Source organism: Ictalurus punctatus, chromosome 27 (genome assembly GCF_001660625.3).
Source record: "Ictalurus punctatus breed USDA103 chromosome 27, Coco_2.0, whole genome shotgun sequence".
NCBI lineage: Eukaryota > Metazoa > Chordata > Actinopteri > Siluriformes > Ictaluridae > Ictalurus > Ictalurus punctatus.
This window is the reverse complement of record NC_030442.2, coordinates 763,386-771,601: the sequence shown is the minus strand read 5'-3', so window position 1 is coordinate 771,601 and position 8,216 is coordinate 763,386.

Sequence of the window (8,216 nt, the reverse complement as noted above, 5' to 3'; positions counted from 1 at the left end):
GCACGCATATTTACAATTTGTAAAAAAATTAATAAATAAACAAACAAATAATTCAATAAAAACCTGGAAACTAACGGGAAATTTATGTCTCACAAAATTCCCAGATTTGATGAGAACTCGTGCTTGTGTTCCGTAAAGAAGAACACTTTGGCTTTAAAGTCATGTGTCAGGTGTCCCGTTCCTCTGATAGCCCTGCTATAACGTTGGGTATAAAAGCTGAATGTGTTGACGGTCATAACTTTTACATCTCCTGACTGACTCACACACAGAAAAACACAACAAGCTAAGTGTTCTGTTCTTCTCTTCAGTTTATTCCTACTACAAAAGTAATATTCTATCTTTTACACCGTCGTATATTAACAAAGCAACATACGGACATGTCCACTTCACACAGATGCTCTGTGGAAGCTCGTTATGGAGCACGGGTTACCAGGAGCACATTCAGCTATTAGAGAGCCACTCAAGGGGCACAGTCCTGCGTGATCTCGCGTCAGACCACGAGCACACTCCACACCAGAGTGTCCGCTTCTGTAACCAACAGAGAATACGTGTCTACACGCGCTGGTTAGATCACAGCCAGCCTTCTGACATCCATCCTACAGGATGGAGAAGAATAACAACAGCACGATTCTGTCACAATCCGGAATGAGCCTGATATTACTCGTCACCATCTCGACACAAGGATGGCGTTTATTTCCTGTTGCTCTCCAACGTCTCACCGGCTGTTAATCCTCCAGGGGACGCGAGTTTCTACTAAACAACAAACAGCGACTAACCCGGGCATTTCTCCCCTGAGGATAAGAGTAGACAACCTGCTCTTGTACTCTGTATGCTGTGATGAAAGACTAAAAATGTCCCTCGTGCTAGTGGACAAGAGAGGGAAAGGAAAGAAACTGGAAATACATGATGAATGAATGTGTATGTCACCGTACAGGTCAGTGTTCCCAACACGGTTACTGTCAACAATACACTTTTATTCAGTCCATCCACATAGTTATTAAATTTACAGTCAGTGACATCTGTTTGTCACGCATGTTGAAGTTTGTCCACTGTTTATCTGTCTTCATTAAAAAAGGGGGGAAAAAAAAGCTCTTGAACTAATTTGTTCGTGCTACACTGCGAAACCGGATCAGTTCATTTAACTCAGAACATTCCAGGAAACTAATTACCTCAAAATTTATAAGTTGATAGATCAATTTCTTTAAGGCGAAAACACTTAAATAGAACAAAAATGTCTTTTAAATGAGAAAGTTTGAGTGAAGTTTTTGTTATGTTTAAGTGTGTTCGGCTTTATTTTGCTTGTTTGAGAATCATTGTCCCCAAAAGAACACAAGGCTGGGAGAGTGAGGAGAGAGAAACGTGAAAGAGCCCACAGCACAGTTTCATGTTTCTCATCACACATTCAGCTTTCTTACGCTTTCTTTAAGGTTTGAATCGATTTTTTTTTTTTTAAACAGTATGTTCATGATTGTGATGACATTGATGTGAAAACAAATATTCTGGTAAAGGATCCAGTGAAATACCTGATCGGTCATATAATGAAAAACCTTGCGGGCAGACACTCCGGTAGGATTTGTTTATTTATTTATTTATTTATTTTGTTTAAAAAAAACGGGGAATATATTCAATTTGAAACAGCGCCTTGAAAGAGATTTATCTTTATATCGGTAGAGTTCTCTTCTTCAAGGCTGAAGAACTATCCCATTTTATATATCCTTCAATATATTTTTTTGTTAATGACTCCATTGAGAGTGAAGTAAAAGCACGTTCGTCTCACACCTCCAGGGTCGGGGGTTCGATTCCCGCTGCTGCCCTGTGTGTGTGGAGTGTGCGTGTTCTCCCCGTGCTGCGGGGGTTTCCTCCGGGTACTCCGGTTTCCTCCCCCAGTCCAAACACATGCATGGTAGGCGGTTTGGCGTGTCTAAAGTGTCCGTAGTGTATGAATGGGTGTGTGAGTGTGTATGTGATTGTGCCCTGCGATGGATTGGCACCCTGTCCATGTGCTTCTAGTAGCAGAGCCGGTTGTATTATTTGGAAAACAGATTAATTTGTTAAACTTTCACCATTTAAAATGTAATTATTTGTCTAATAAACTGCTTTCCTGGTAATAACATAAAACCATACAATAAGTATTAGCTTCCAGCCATCCTCTATCTGAATAACACTGGTAATATATTTTCACATGGACAGTGCATATAACATCTCTGCTGCTTTGATGAAATATAAACTGTTGATTAGAGACAATCAAACTGGTCGAATTCACCGTGTGGTGAGTTAAGTCGCACTCACGGTGATATAATACAGATTTCTCTGGTTCTTATAAAAACACTAACAAAAAAAGATCAAATTTGATTCTCATTTTGGTATTTCATATGTACAGGATATCTGTTCATTATTTAATAAGGCCCCATGAATCCATGCGGCCACCACAGTGCTAGTGATATCGGCCACTAGAGGGCGCGTGAGCATAACCGTGAGGAAAATGTGAAACATCAAAGCAAAATAATTATACTTCATTCTAGATTTCAGTGTTTTATCTCTAATCTCAAATTAAAGAGCTGTACCAATTTTGCTTTAAATATTAAAGCAAAATGTTGTTTTTCAGTACAAAAACAAGAAACAAAAACAAGGTTCTTTCATTTTTGCTTTTTATTTTAACACATTTAATGCAGGTGACTGCAGAAAATAATAATAATAATAATAATAATAATAATAATAATAATAATAATAATAATAATAATAATAATAATGTAGTTTTACATGCAATAAAGAACGGATTCAAATGTGGCACCTTGCTTATGTTTCTGCTGAAACTCACACTGAATAGTAAATTCTCCAGAAGTGTTAATGTCCTCTGAAAATCACAAAACATGTCTGGGGCTGTGTGTCTGGTATAAATTGTAATTCAACAAATGATGGATGAAGCTGTGAGGCAATACACACAGTATATTTACTCTATTTGAACATAATGACTCTATTACCTGTACTTTCTTAGTGATTGTCTCAACTGTCACTCACAAAAAAGGGTGTGTGTGTGTGTGTGTGTGTATATATATATATATATATATATATATATATATATATATATATATATATATATATATACATTGTTCAGATACACAAAGGAATAAAACTCTAGTAATAAATACAGAAATGCACAGTAATCATGCATTTTTTAAAATAAGCACTGCAACATTTTTACATTTTATACAGGACAAATACTAAACTTAATGCCATATCTGCATCATGTACTTATAAAGTCCCAAAAGAATAATAGATACAAACTTACAGATTACAACACAGGCCTTTCAACCACAGCACTGCAGGCAAAATAGCAATATACTATATTACGTATAGTGTCAAACAGATGTTACATTAATTCCTCATTAAAAGTAATTCAGCTGATATAACCTCAAAATCCCAAACCTCATTACTATACATATGCTTAGATAGCCATGATTCATACATGGGAATGAAATTGGACTGATTTAAATCACATTTCAAGGAGATGTGAAGCATATGGCAGATCATTAAACAAAACTGTGGTCTGTAAATGCAGTCCACATGGGGTTTGTTTGGTTGGCCCAAGGTCTCATGATATAAAGCAGTCCCTCTGTTCATTTGCATGGAGGCCTTGGGGCTCAGGCTTTTGTGCCTATAGCAGACTCTTTCTTACACACAAATATAATCTAATTAGAGCAAGGAATGAATGTGTAAACAATCTTTCCTCTGTTTATGGTGGACTGACCACAAAATCCAATCTGAGATCACCCCACCCTTCACTAACTTGTGTGTTTCTGTTTTTACAAAAAGGAGAAACAAAACATCTGTTTCGAGGGCCATCACCTTAGATTTGGGACACCAAAAAACCACCTGAACAGCTTCATTGTGCCTTGGCGGAAATTCTGCAAGTCTCTGGACATGTACAGGTGGGATGAGCACCATCAATTCAAAAGGAATTCCCTCAGCTGGTGTTTTGATGGTAGTAGTGGAGAGCACTGTCTAGCGTGTCGCTCCAAAATCCCCCAAAGGCCAAAGCGTTTAATTTACATTACTGCATGTTTCAAGCACCCTGTGCCCCGCCCCTGCAATTCCTTCTCTCCATATTTTTAATACCAGGGACGGGACACGTGATGCTTGAAAGATGCACTTGACTTTTGCTTTCTGTCAAAGTGTCCTCCACTAATATTGGCACCCTGGGTAAATATGAGCAGAGAAGGCTGTGAAAAAATTGTCTTTATTGTTTAATCTTTTGATCTATTGTTGAAAAATTCACAAAAATACTCTGCTCAGATGGATATCAAACAATTGCAAACACAACACAGGTTTATTAAAATATATCTTTGTTAAATATAGGTGTGCAACAGTTACTGGCACCATTTTAGTCAGTACTTTGTGTTACCTCCCTTTGCCAAGATAACTGCTCTGAGTCTTCTCCTATAACGCTGATGAGGTTGGAGAATACATGGCGAGGGATCTGAGAGCGTTCCTCCATACAGAACCTCTCCAAATCCTTCACATTTCAGGTCCACGCTGGTGGACTCTCCTCTTCAGTTCACCCCACAGGTGTTCTATGGGGTTCAGGTCAGGGGACTGGGATGGTCATGGCAGGAGCTTGATTTTGTGGTCAGTAAACCATTTCTGTGTTGATTCTGATGATGTTTTGGATCACTGTCCTGCTGGAAGATCCAACCACGGCCCATTTGAATCTTTCTGGCAGAGGCAGTCAGGTTTCATTTAATATCTGTTGATATTTGATAGAGTCTATGATGCCATGTGTCCTAACAAAATGTCCAGATCCTCTGGCAGAAAACCAGCCCCAAAACATTAAAGATCCTCCTCCATATTTAACCGTGGACATGAGGTACTTTTCCATACGGCTACCTCTCTGTGTGCTCCAAAACCACCTCTGTGTTTATTACCAAAAAGCTCTATTCTGGTTTCATCTGACCGTAGAACCCGATCCCATTTGAAGTTCCAGTATTGTCTGCACACTGAAGACGCTCGAGTTTGTTTTTGGATGAGAGTAGAGGCTTTTTTCTTGAAACCCTTCCAAACAACTTGTGGTGATGTAGGTGATTTCAGATTGTAGTTGTGTGAAGCTCAACAACCTTTTGCTGCACATCACAGCGATATTCCTTCCTCTTACCCATTGTTATGAATGACTAAGGGAATTTGGCCTGTGTGTTACCTCATATTTATACCCCTGTGAAACAGGAAGTCATGGTTGAACAATTTCCTGTTCCTAGTCACCCAGGTGAACTAAAAATTTTTTAAAATATAAATGGGAATATACTTCAAATATATTTTTCTCATATGGATTAATATGGGTGCCAGTAGTTGTGGCACACCTGAATTTAACAGATATTTTTTTTGGATAAACCTGTGTTGTGTTTACAATTGTTTGATATCCATGAGAGCAGAGTATTTTTGTGATTTATTTCAACAAACGATTAAAAAGATTAAACAATATCTTTATTTATCAATTTTTCATAGCCATCTTTGCTCATATTTACCAAGGGTGCCAATATTATTGGAGGGCAAGAAATATTTATATTTATACTGTAAATAAATGGTGGGAGGGGCACAAGTTCTCCAAAAAAAAAAAAAAACCCAAACAAGCAAACAACAACACCTGAGAAGTGGGCCATATGGAGAACAGAATTGGAATTGTGGAAAAACTGCAATCAAACTTGGAATACTTCCAAAAAGGGGGAAAGAGCTTACAAAAATCTATCTGTCTAAAATATAAAAGAGCTTAAAATGTTGTACATGAAGGAGAGTCAAAGATCCTACCACAAGTGATGTCCAAGCTTGTGCCACATTACAAAAAGAGGCTCTGTGTCATTGTTATCTTCAGGGGCGGTCTCCCCACTCTCTTATCTCGGTCACATAATGGTAACTGGTTCTTAATTTACACATGCTGAGCACTGTACACTTACTCATTTATGCAGTTATCTAATCAGCCAATCATGTGGCTGCAGTGCAGTGCATAAAATCCTGCAGATACAGGCCAGCAGCTTCAGGGAATGTTAACACCAAACATCGGAACATCAGTGATTTTGACAGTGGCATGATTGTTTGTGCCAGGTTTAAATATTTCTATAACTGATAATCTCCTGGGATTTTCACACACAACAGACTCTAGAGTTTAGTCAGAATGGTGCAATAAAGAAAAAAAACATCCAATGAGCAGTAGTTTTGTAGATGGAAATGCCTTGGTGATGAGAGAGGACAATGGACAGACTGGTCTGAGCTGAAAGAAAGGCTAATAACCTTCTGATAACCACTCATGTATAATTGTGTTGAGCAGAAATGCATCTCAGAATGCACAACATGCCAAACCTTGAGGTGGATTGGGGTACAACAGTAGTACGACATGTCAGGTTCCAGTCCTGTCAGTCAAGAGCAGAAATCCGAGGCTGCAGCGGGTACAGGCTCATCAAAACAAGACAGTTGAAGCCTGGAAAACGTAGCCTGGTCTGATGAATGTCAATTTCTGTTGAGGCACATGGACGGTAGGGCCAGAATTTGGCACCAATGGCATGAATCCATGGACCCAACCTGTCTTGTGTCAATAGTCCAGGCTGGTGGAGGTGGCGTAATGGTGTGGGGAATGTTTTCTTGGCCCGTTAACACCAATCAGTCATTGCTTGAGTGTCACAGCCTATTTGAGTATTGTTGCTGACCGTGTGCATTCCTTCATGGCCACAATTTACCGTCTTCTAATGGCTAATTCCAGCACGATAATGCACCATGTCACAAAGCAAAAGCTGGTTTCATAAACATGACAGTGAGTTCAGTGTTATTCAGTGGCCTTCCCAGTTTGAATCCAATAGAACACCTTTGGAATGTGGTAGAACGGGAGATTCGCAAGAGATTTCCAATATCTTGTGGAATCCATGCCACAACCAAACCACACACTCCTTATTGCTGATTGAAGTATTAATCAAAATATTTTTAGTCAACAGTTGTAAATTTCCCTTTGAACAGTTTCCTTTAGCGCTAGTTTTGAGGTCGTTCTGTTGGCTCATGGTTGGACCTTTGTGCTAACACATTTACTTGTACCAGACACACAAAGAGAAGTGCAGCAAGTCAGTGGGAACAAATTCATGCTTTGAGTGCAGCATGACAGACGAGATACTGTGGAATAAATGTGTCTTTTAATGCTTCATAAAGTAATTTCATAAGACATAAAATGACATTAATCCAAGGGTTGGGTAAGAGCAAGGTCAGAACACCTCAAATCAAAATGAAGGCCACTTTTTTTCTCTTCCTTTTCTTTTCCCCCTCAATCATGAATGTTTCTATCCACTCACATATCCTGCTCCGGTTCTCTCTCTCTCTCTCTCTCTCTCTCTCTCTCTCTCTCTCTCTCTCTCTCTCTCTCTCTCTCTCTCTCTCTCTCTCACTTCACTTCATTCTCTCTCACTTTGTCATATTGAGTGCTTTGATTACACACAGCTGAATTGGAAAACATTTGAAACCTTTGAAAGTATATATTTTTTACAGTTAATATTCTGAGTGATGGTTCTGTCCACTGCCTTGTATGCTCAAGGCTGTGTCTTTGTGAAAGCGCATTTCTTCAGGGACAGTAATCAAAAGTCTACTTGTGATTATTGTCGCAATACAGTTTTTATGTCTATGCATGCATGAAAGAGAAGACTGTGTGTGTGTGTGTGTGTGTGTGTGTGTGTGTGTGTGTGTGTGTGTGTGTGTGTGTGTGTGTGTGTGTATGTGTGAAGATACGAAATGGATGTCTTGCACAGTGCTGTCCTGCTCTCTCTCCCCTTCACCAGTCAACTGACCCTGACCTTGTCCTTCCTTATTCACATCCTGTGCTCCACAAATGGGTTTTATTACAGGTGACAGCATACAGATTTATTGTGGCAGAGAGAGAGAGAGACAGAGAGAGAGAGAGAGAGAGAAGATAAAGAAACAGAGCGCAACACACACACACACACACACACACACACACACACACACACACGCATATATATATATATATATATATATATATATATATATATATATATATATATATATATATATATATATATATATATGTGTGTGTGTGTGTGTGTGTGTTGCGCTCTCTGTTTCTCTCTCTCTGTCTCTCTCTCTCTCTGCCACAATAAATCTGTATGCTGTCACCTGTAATAAAACCCATTTGTGGAGCACAGAATGTGAATGTATATATATATATACACACACGT